The sequence below is a fragment of the Lolium rigidum genome, chromosome 1, assembly GCF_022539505.1.
Source record: "Lolium rigidum isolate FL_2022 chromosome 1, APGP_CSIRO_Lrig_0.1, whole genome shotgun sequence".
NCBI lineage: Eukaryota > Viridiplantae > Streptophyta > Magnoliopsida > Poales > Poaceae > Lolium > Lolium rigidum.
In genome coordinates this window covers 245,301,066-245,313,039 of record NC_061508.1, presented here as the reverse complement: position 1 = coordinate 245,313,039, position 11,974 = coordinate 245,301,066, and positions in this window count along the sequence as shown.

The window sequence follows — 11,974 nt, the reverse complement described above, 5'->3', positions numbered from 1 at the left end:
AGTCGTCTTGGACCGAACGGCAATGGTAAGACCTTGTAGGTAAGAGGATGCCGACACGCCGCCTTGAAGGATAGGTTGAAAACTTTAACATGCGGCTCACAAGGACGGCTCTCGGTGAGATCATCCACGGGGGGTAGCGAGGAGGCTCGACCACCTGGTCATCATCATCATCATCATTATCCACCTGCTGAGAGGAAGCCACGGCTGCTTTTCCGGTGTGGTTGAGATTGCGGCGGGGCGATGGCATTGAGCGGTGCGGGATCTACGGCCTGCCCCAGAGCCATACGAGATGTAAGTACTTGGGTTACCATGCTTAATTGGGCTTGCATGGTGCTCATACCCTCCTCTAAGTTAGCCGGGCGGTCTGTTTCCCTTGCCTTCCTCCTCTCATGGCTTTTATCAGGAAATCTCTTCCTTTCCGCGGGAAAGCCATACTTCCACGGAACGGAGCCTGCTTGTGCCTCGTGTTCGTCCGCCGTGTTCTTTGTTCCCAAGGCGCGTGTCGGCTCATCGTTCTCTCTTTCGGGCTGGAACAACCCCGCCTCCACGTCCCTATGTGCTTTTTCCGGGGCATCAATGGGAACCTTCGGATGAGCTTTCTTATAGATGCACTTCCATGTTTACCGGATCCAACGTTCCCCCAATCCCGTAGAACCACTCCTTGCACCGTTCGATCCAACCGTGTGTCCCTAATCTGATCCCTTTGCTGGTCGGTTCCGCCTCGAGTACTTGCCACTTAGGACGGTTAGCCACTGTATCCACTGGACCCGGAATTTGGTGATATAGCTTCAACGCAGCATTTGCCTTATTTATTTCCGACCTTCTCTTAAATTCTTCGACTCCGTGCTTGTACTTCACGAATTCTTCCCGGTGAGTTTTTACCTTCTCATTGTCCGGAGTCTTCTTTATCTTGATAAGGCGGCGCAATCTTTTCTTGTGGCTCTTGAATAGTTCGGCCATCTTCTTCTTGCCAAACTCGCGGAGGGCCTGCTCCATCTTGGCCTTTTCAGCGTCACCCCCTCTTCGGGTACTATGTTGAAATGTGACATGAGCTTGTCCATAATGCTGTTTTTGGCTACATCATCGATATAAAGACCTTGACCTTCTTCCTCTGCGAGACGGCACTAGTCCCTTCGGCTTGTGCCATTCTCGAACGGTGATCGGGACGTGGTCCCTAACAAGCACTCCGCATTGAGCTATAAATGCCTTTGCACCTTTCTCTGGAGCAATCGGTTTACCATCATTTTCGATGTGGGTGATGTCGTGCCTAACACCGTCATCCAACTTTTTGGCCGGGCCTCGCTTCCTCGACTTTACAGAAGAAGTGCTCGATCCGGAGGGCTAAAAAAGAAATAATTCATAGTCAGTACAATTTAATTAGTTAATGCATCTAGTCGATCAACAGCGGCTTAATTAGTTTATATACCTCGGTGATAACTACGGTTCGGGAGCCATTATGATGATCTTGTTCCTCACCGGCGCCACTAGGATCTTCTTCCTCAATATTCTCCGCTCCCTCACCGGAGTCATTCAAATAAGTTGCGGTGACATCGTCACCGCCATCATCTGGAATAACGTCGTCGTCGCGATCATCCGAGTACCGTTTGCTATGAGTTCCTCCATGAAATTTTCTTGAATTTCATCTCTCTCCATGCTTTCTACAACGACCTGCAAGCTATACATAGGAACCATCATATGATCAAATTAAGGATAATGCGAGAAAACTGAAAAAATGGAGTTACATATGTGTAGTTCTTAACTAAGGATCGATAATATAGTGCTAAAAGCGAGATAGTGCGATTACATGCATACATAGATCGGGTTCATGTTTATTTAACCCTAATACATATCAATCACTACTACAACCACTCAACCGCGCGAGACCGGGTCCTAGAGGGCGCCGACCGGGTCACGAGCCGCGGCTGGGTGTGCCCCCAAAGCCACGGAACAACAACGGGAGCATAGCTAACATGAGATCCCCGCATAACGCTCCATCCGGTCCTATACATGTTGTCTAACGCGTACATGTAACGGCGAACGTGCTCGTCCTCCGCCGCAATGCGGCTGAGCTACCTCCTCCGGCGGGGCCGGCTCCTACGAAACGACCGTGGCCCATAAGACCTCCACCATAGAATATCCGGGTCGACGACGGGACCCGGATTCCGCACTAGGTGCGCGACCCGGAAGCTAAGACCTCCCGGTGCCACCCGGCGGAGCCCGGTCCCGGACCTCCCCATCTGCTCCATCTCCTCGGTGAGAGTCGGACCACGGCCCGCCGGCTGTCGGCTGTCGCGGCATCGTAGCTACGAAAACAAATCATATATGTATACTAATATAAATAAAAAACATGATATTGTGCTAAATAAAAAACTTCACTACTTTTGTACTAACGCCGCGTTCCACGACCCTGTTTTGGGGGCGTCGGCGACGCCGGCGGTACCGGCACCGCCACGGACTCGGCGCTCCTCCTCGCTCGCTCTTTCTCTATTTCGCGACCCTAAGTCTATGTCGCGGCGGCACCGCTACGGACTCGGCACCGCCACGGTCTAAGTCGTCGGCGCGCGCGGGGCGGCGCCGACACAAATGAATCTATTTTCTAACTTTTCTAACTTTTTCCTAACTAATTTTCTAACTTTTCTCTAACTAATTTTACTAACACTAATTTTTCTAACACACTAACTACACTATTTTTTTTTCACTTAATTTTACTAACAAACTAACTACACTAATTTTTGTAACACACTAACTACACTATTTTTTTTTCACTAAATTTTACTAACAAACTAACTACACTAATTTTTCTAACACACTAACTACACTATTTTTTTTTTCACTAAATTTTACTAACAAACTAACTACACTAATTTTTCTAACAAACTAACTATACACTATAATCTAACAAATGAAAAAAAAAAAAAAACCGGATCGAGCGAGAGGCTTACCGGCGGAGGGAGAGGAGCGGTGGCGGCCGGCGGGGTCGGCGGCGGCGATGGCGGCGGACGGCGAGGAGAGGCGGAGGCGGCGGCGCGGCGGAGGCGGGCGCGGTGGCGGCGGACGGCGAGGAGGAGTGGCGGCGGAGGCGGCGGCCGACGTGCGCGCGCGGAGGCGGAGGCGGGCGCGCGCGGAGGCGGAGGCGGGCGCGCGCGGCGGGAGGGCGGCGGCGATGGCGCGGCGGCGGAGGCGGGCGCGGCGGGAGGGCGGCGGCGATGGCGCGGCGGCGGCGGCGGCAGCGGCGTGGGCGCGCGGCAGTTGGGCAGCCTGGCGGCGTGGGCGCGCTTCGTCTCCGCGGGATTGATCGCCGCGGAGACGAAGTCCTTTCTTTTATACTCCCCCCCCCCTTTGGACCCGGTGCGTGTTACAAACCGGGTCCAAAGGCCCCCCTTTGGACCCGGTTTGTAATACAAACCGGGACCAAAGGCCATTTTCTTTGCGTTTTCGTTGCGCGCGCAAAAATAGCCTTTAGTCCCGGTTTGTAATACAAACCGGGTCCAAAGACCAAATTTTTTAAAAATTTTCATTCCCGCCTTATTTCAAATGAAAAAAAGCCACCGCACTGCCCACCACCGCCACCGCCACACGTGTCCCTTCCCCGTGCCCCGCCGTCACCGCCATGTACGGGCCACCGCCGTGTACTGCCCACCACCGCCACCGCCGTGTGCGGCCACCGTCGGCACCGCCGTGTACGCGCCCACCACCGCCACCGCCACACGTGTCCCTTCCCCGTGCCACGTGTCGCCGCCGCTTCCACGTGCCTCGCCCCGCCGCCACCGCCGTGCGGCGTGTAGATCCCGCTTCCACGTGCCACGCCCCGCCGCTTCCCCGCGCCACTGTCGCCGCCGCTTCCACGTGCCACGCCCCGCCGCTTCCCCGCGCCACCTGTCGCCAAACTTGCCGCGTCGCTGTGCTATAAAGCGCCGCGTGCGCGCGGAACCACACGTCGCCGTCGCCTCCGTTCATTCGTCGCCGGGATGCCGCCGCGCCGTCGCGGCTCGTCCGGTTTCCGTGGCGTCCGAGCGCGGCCGAACGGTAGGTTCTACGCCGAGATGCGTGCCGGTGGCTTCCGGCTCACCCTCGGCACGTACAACACCCGGAGCTGGCGGCGCGCGCTTACGACGCGGCCGCATGGCGATTTCGGCGGCCACGGTGCGACATGAACTTCCCGGACGTCGAATCGCTAGAGGAGGCGGAGTTCCTCGCGCCGACGCCGTGCCTCGTCGGCGACGAGGACCGTCGCCGCCACCGCCGGGTGCAGCGCCGGATCGCAATCGCCGAGCACGACGAGGAGTTGATGCGCCGGTGGAGGGCGCGAGTTCCCCAACGACGTCGACAACACCGCCGCGTTCTTCGGCTGACCTCCGGGCACAACGCAGGTCCAACGGGCGCCATCGTCGGGCCGTCGCCGTGTTCGAGCTCGATAACCCGAATACAACTTGGGCCGACAACGACCCTCGGTGGGACGACATTTGGACCGAGACAACCTCCGACGACGAGTAGATCGACTAGACTAGTTGTTTATCTATATTATTGTATTTTCAATAAAGTCGTTGTGGCGGACGCGATGATGAGAAAAGTTTCCCGCCAGATTACATGTGGAATTAAAGTACATAACTCAACTGAAAATTAATTAAGATACATGGCCAGATAGTACTCGTGCCTAGCCCTATAGTACTCGTGCCTAGCTCAGCTGAAAATTAATTAAGATACATGGCCGGATTCGACTGTTCGAGTCATTCGGTCATACTCGTGCCTGGCCCTATAGTACTCGCCACTTGTAGTCGTCGTAGTCGCCGTCATCATCGTCGCCGGCATCGGGGTCGCGGTAGTCAAACCTCGGCGGGAGAGCACGCGTGGGCTGGGACCGAGGGTAGCGCGGGCGGGGGCCACGGTGGGCCATGACGCCCTGGAGAGTTCGGTCGCGCCACCACAGCCGACGGCCGGCCTCGTTGAAGTTCGAAGGAGGCGGGCCGCCGTCCTCGTGCACGGCGAGCGCCCTCTCACGCCGATTGATGAAGAAGCTCTCCCAAGTCGGGCTGTAGTCGGGATGCCTTCGGGGATTCCTCCGGCTGCTGCGGCGTGAGCTCGAAGTAGTAGTGGTTCGTGATGGCCATCTCGCGCGCCACACCTAGAGGGACGAGGAGGGACCGGTACCCCTCCGACAGCTCAGCAACCAGCCGGTAGGGACGCGGTAGCCCGGCGGGCGAGGGGTAGTTCGACGCGCAAGCGCCTCCGCCTCCCGGAGGGTTAGAGATACGATGGAAGCCATGTGACCTGGTGATGAGGTTTGCGAGATATGAGTCTAGATGTGATATGTAAATGGAGGCCAAGCCAACATATATATAGTGAAAAAATGGCGGGAGGACGGAGGCGGGAAGCGGTGGAAAGCGCGGGAAGAAAAATAGGCGGGAACGCGGTGGCGCCAAAAACTGTCGGTGGGATAAGGACGTGTGGGTAACCTTTAGTCCCGGCTGGTGGGTACAACCGGGAGTAAAGATCATTTTTTGTCATATCTAACAAAAGTGTCGGTGGGATAAAGACGTGTGGGTAACCTTTAGTCCCGGCTGGTGGGTACAACCGGGACGAAAGATCCTTTTTTGTCATCTAACAAAACTGTCGGTGGGATAAAGACGTGTGGGTAACCTTTAGTCCCGGCTGGTGGGTACAACCGGGACTAAAGATCCTTTTTTGTCATCTAACAAAGCTGTCGGTGGGATAAGGACGTGTGGGTAACCTTTAGTCCCGGCTGGTGGGTACAACCGGGACTAAAGATGTCGGCGAGATAAGAACGCATGGGTGGACGCACTGCTCGATGAGATAAAGCATGTAGCGCACGACGCCCTGTCGAGTAGAAGCGGTGCTTGTGCCTATAAAAGGAGCATCGATACGGCTTGCCAAGCGGATCAACAAGCCAAGCGAGAGATTCATTCCCATGGATTGGAAAATCTCCCGTGGCGCGAGCTTCTCGAAGATGTTGTTGGTGCACACGCCCTACGGCATCTTCGGAAGGCTGCGCCTCGGAATTTTTCCCTGCAAGCCCGTGAACGACTACATCTCCTCTAACGGTGTTGGGGAAAGGGTTGGGAAATCTCCCGTGGCGCAACTTCTCGAAGATGTCGTTGGTGCACAAGCCTTACGGCATCTTCGGAAGTTGCTCCTCGGAATTTTTTCTGCAAGCCCACTGAACGACTACATCTCCTCTAATAGTGTTGGGGAAAGGGTTGGGAAATCTCCCGTGGCGCGGTTTCTCGAAGATGTTGTTGGTGCACATGCCCTACGGCATCTTCGGAAGCTACGCCTCGGAATTTTTCCCCGCAAACCCGTGAACGACTACATCTCCTCTATATATATGGTACAAAAAGCCAACCACATCTCCACTTTTCATATCTTACATACGAGTTAAATGATTACACAAAAATAAATGGGAAATTGATTGCCATGTTGAGATACTCATTTGTGCCATGGAGCATCTTCATCATTTAATCTTCTTCGGCCTTAACCATGGAGCATCTTCATCATTTAACTTGATGCTTGGATCAATGTTCACTCTGAAGGGTGGAATTTCATCAAACTTATTATAATCTTCCGACATGTCCGTCTTGTCCTCCACTCCCACGATGTTTCTTTTTCCGGAAAGAACTATGTGGCGCTTTGGCTCATCGTTTGATGTATTTGTTTCCTTATGTTTCCTTTTTCTTGGTTTGCTAGACATATCCTTCACATAGAAAACCTGGGCCACATCCTTGGCTAGGACGAATGGTTCGTCTCTATACCCAAGATTGTTGAGATCCATTGTTGTCATTCCATACAACTTGTCTACACGAACCCCGCCTCCTGTTTTGTTGACCCATTTGCACCTAAACAAAGGGACCTTAAAAGAAGGTCCATACTCAAGTTCCCGAGATATCCTCTATGTAACCATAATATGTGTCATTTGGGCCTTCATTCATTATTGCATCAAAGCGGACACCACTGTTTTGGTTGGTGCTCTTTTTATCTTGGGCGATCGTGTAAAATGTATTCCCATTTATCTCGTACCCTTGGAAAGTAACTACAGTCGAAGATGGTGTCTGGGCCAGCAAGTACAGCTGATCTTCAATATCTTCGTTATTCAGGAGATGTTTTTGCAACCAACCGCCGAAAGTCGACATGTGTTCACGTCTAATCCAATCATTCGACTGCCCCGGGTTACGGGAGCGTAGAAAGTTCTTGTGGTCACCGATATACGGAGCCACCATGGTGGAACTTTGTAGAACTGTGTAGTGTGCTTGAGTCAAAGAAATCCCATCCCTACATATCATTGATTTCCTTCCTAGCGTGCCTTTTCCACTTAGTCTCCCTTCATGCCGCGATTCAGGAACACCAATCGGCTTAAGGTCGGGAATAAAGTCAACACGGAATTCAATGACCTCCTCTGTTCCATAGCCCTTGGAGATGCTTCCTTCGGCCTAGCACGGTTATGAACATATTTCTTCAAGACTCCCATGAACCTCTCGAAGGGGAACATATTGTGTAGAAACACAGGACCGAGAATGGAAATCTCATCGACCGGGTGAACGAGGAGATGTGTCATAATATTGAAGAAGGATGGTGGGAACACCAGCTCAAAACTAACGAGACATTGGACCACATCATTCCGCAACCTCGGTAGAATTTCTGGGTTTATTACCTTTTGAGAAATTGCATTGAGGAATGCACATAGCTTCACAATGGGCGATCGAACATTTTCCGGTAGAAGCCCCCTCAATGCAATCGGAAGCAAGCGTGTCATTATCACGTGACGAGTCATGAGACTTCGGGTTACTGGAATGTTTTCTTCTCCATATTTATTATTCCCTTTATATTGGAGGAGAAGCCGGACGGGACCTTGATATCGCTAAGACATTCAAAAAATATCTCCTTCTCTGCTTTTGTAAGAGCGTAGCTGGATAAATGACGTCCTTTAACTCTCTCATGCAGATTTTTGGGGTCTTTCCAACGTTGCTGGTCCTCCCGTGCTTATGGTGTATCTTTTGTCTTCCCGTACACGCCCAGAAAGCCTAGCAGGTTCACGCAAAGATTCTTCGTCACGTGCATCACATCGATTGAAGAGCGGACTTCTAAGACTTTCCAATATTCTAGCTCCCAAAAAATAGATTTCTTCTTCCACATGGGCGCGTGTCCGGCAGCGTCATTCGGAACGGACCGTCCGCCGGGACCCTTTCCAAATATTACATCTAGATCCTTGACCATACCAAATATATCAACACCATCACGATGGGGAGGCTTCCTCCGGTGATCAGCCTCACCGTCGTAATGCTTTCCTTTCTTTCTTACGGGATGGGTAATCCTAAGAAATCGACGATGCCCCGGTACACGACCTTCGACCTTTTTCCAAATAATCACCTTCGAGCTCATGTAAACAGTGTGTGCATGCATTGTATCCCTTGTTTGACTTGTCGTGAAATGTTACCAAGAGCAGGCCGAGTCATTGATGGTTACGAAAAGCATCGCTCTTAGGTCAAATTCCTCCTGCTTGTGCTCGTCCCACACACGTACACCTGCTAGGGACCACAGTTGTAGAAGTTCTTCGACTAATGGCTTCAGGTACACATCAATGTCGTTCCCGGGTTGCTTCGGGCCTTGTATGAGCACTGGCATCATAATGAACTTCCGCTTCATGCACAACCAAGGAGGAAGGTTATATATACAAAGAGTCACGGGCCGGGTGCTATGGCTGCAGCTCTGCTCTCCAAAAGGATTCATGCCATCCGTACTTAGACCAAACCTTAAGTTCCTTGCATCCTGTGCAAAGTTTGGGAACTCTCTATCGATTTTTCTCCATTGGGATCCATCGGCAGGGTGCCTCAACATCACGTCTTTCTTACGGTCTTCTTTGTGCCATCGCAACAACCTAGCGTGCTCTTTATTCCCGAACAAGCGTTTCAGCCGTGGTATTATAGGAGCATACCACATAACCTTGGCAGGAACCCTCTTCCCGGGGCGCTCGCCCTCAACATCACCAGGGTCATCTCGTCCGATCTTATACCGCAATGCGGTGCACACCGGACATGCATCCAAATTCTCGTACTCACCGCGGTAGAGGATGCGAGTCATTAATGCATGCATGTATCTTTTGCACATCTAATCCTAGAGGGCGGACAATCTTCTTCGCTTCGTACGTACCGGCGGGCAATTCGTTACCCCTTGGAAGCTTCCTCTTAATTATTGTCGGCAACTTTCCAAATCCTGAGTCGGTGACACCGTTCTCCGCCTTCCATTGCAACAATTCCGAGTGTGCTTGCCTAGCTTTTTATGGCCATCTTCGCAAGTTGGGTATAACAATTTGTTGTGATCTTCTATCATCTTGTCGAAGGCCAACCTTTCCTTTTCAGTTTCACATTCTCTCCTTGCATCAGCAATGGCCCGGCCAAGATCATCATCGGCGGGCTCATCCGGTGCCTCTTGATCTTCTACTTCATTGTCTTCATTGCCTTCGCGGTATCATCGTATTCGGGGAAATTGGGATAACCGTCATCATCCTCTTCCTCTTCGTCATTGTCTTCCATCATAACCCCTCTTTCTCCGTGCTTGGTCCAACAATAGTAGCTCGGGCATGAAACCGGATCGCAGAAGGTGGCTGTGAATGAGACTCGAGCGAGCGTAATTTACGGTATTCTTGCAGTCCACACATGGACAATACATGAAGCCACCATGTTTGTTTGCCTCCGCCACGGCCATAAAATTATCCAGGCCCGCAGTGAACTCGTCAAACCGTCGGTCAATGTACATCCATTGCCGATTCATCCGCATGATATAATTAAGCTGATCAAAACCATTACGGAACATCACGATGTATATATACACATGCATTTTATCAATTGCGGATGAAAAGGATAAAGTTGTTAACCTCGATGAAGAAGAAAAAAACAAGTTAAGTGTGGCTTGATTTGTGTAAACTCAAGTGGCAAACCCTCTTAAGCATTTCATCAAACACCTCTTATGCATGTGAAGAAGAGAGGAGAGCAATACACCCTCTTGTGAAGATAGTGAAAAAATGGCTAAGTGTGGCTCACACTTGGGCAAGGGCAAGGTTATATAGCCAGAGGGGGGCCTTTGGACCCGGTTTGTCATACAAACCGGGACTAAAGGGTTCCCCAGGCTGACACGGCCTGCCGCGCCCTGCGGGTGGACCCTTTGGTCCCGGTTTGTGTGACAAACCGGGTCCAAAGGCCGCTACGGGACAGACGCCGGCGGGTGGGGTCGTCCCGGGCAGAACGAACCGGGTCCAATGGGGGCATTGGACCCGGTTTGGTTCAGCAGTGGGTCATTTGCTTGGGTCCAAAGGCCTCTTCTCCACTAGTGAATGATGGGTTACATGTTGATAGTTGTTCCTGCTGCTATGAGTCATTAATCACATTTGTGGGGCTATGTTTATTTTTCTGTTTTAGTTTTCTTTTTTTATATCTTTCTAGCTCTATGAATTCTTACTATTCTGACTGCATAGACCGAGTGTAACTGACATCTTCTTGATACTAACGTATTCACTTTATTGAAAAAAATATGTTGTTGTGCAGTGGTCATTACTCTGTGTTATCTGATGTATATGATCAAGCAGAACCCAAGTATGATGTAGAACCAGATGCTCTCTTGTGTACTACTCTTTAAATCATACATTTCATCTCATCTCATCTCATTTGATCATTCGCTGCTTGTGCAACAAAGGTCTGGTCTTGGTCACCACTCGTGAGGGAGGGCATCCAATAGCGAGCGAGCTACTACATGCAGTCGCGTCACACGAGCTCCTCAAGCTATGGGTTCAACTTACTGTCTCATCTGAATGATCATGATGTCGTGAATATGCATTTTTAAGGTCTATTACAGGTTTGACTTGAATAAATGCAGAAATAAACTAATCTTATTTTTCAAGCACAAATCCAAATAAGCTAGGTCAACAAAGTGCGCCAACAACTTAAGCTAAACAAGATGAGCACAAGATAATCTCACAGATGATAAGCAAGATATATGTAACTTCAAGGTCCAAGGATATGACAAGAAAATAAACTTGGATATAGAGATAATCAAGACACATAAAGATGGAGATGTAACCGGATGTTCACTTCTTTGAACGAAAACTGCTCACCGTTAGAAGAGATGTTGACTACCACGAAGGACTCCCAAACTCTACAACAACTCACCTTGTACTTTGAGGTGCTCCACGAAGTTAGGCCTTGATAACCCCCAAGTGCAGGGAATCATCGTAGTACAATTCAATGTGGAAGTGAGGTATCGATCCACAGTAGCAAGAATGAAAAGCTAATATTCGCTACAACTAAATTGTCACAAGTTTAGGTTGATTATGACCTAAACAATTTAATTGAGTTGTGGAGGTTGATTTGATGCGAGAAAATAAAGTCATCAAAAATAAAAATGTAAAGTGTCCCAATCCTCTTCACACAAGAGGACAAGACAAAGGTTTTCTCTTATAGGAACAATGAACATGGGTTCATGGGTTCACTCAATCCTCCCTCTCAATCTATGGTGGTGATCATGTTATAGATAGTAAAAGTACACAACATAGTCATGTTTTAATGCAGCATAGTCATGTTTTAATGGTAATACTTATGATGGCTACATGTCCAAGAACACATAGGTGAAAGAAATAATCATTTGTGTTGTTGTTGTCACCCCAGCAGTGGTTATTGTCACACCACACATCATATACATCATACTACTTTATGGTAAACACTTTCATACATGGATGCAATGATTTATGTGTTGTGTGAATCAAATCACATCTCTCCCATCTACCTACACTTGGTGATGTCAAGCACCTCATGACAAGATAAACAAGGCATTAAGTATAGAAATCATAACATGTATCATAGAAGCATCTCCGAAGCATCAGAAATCATAAGATTTCCAACACAACCTTAGATGCATAACAAATATCATATTACACCATAATATCCACCACAAGAATTACATAGATAGATCCATA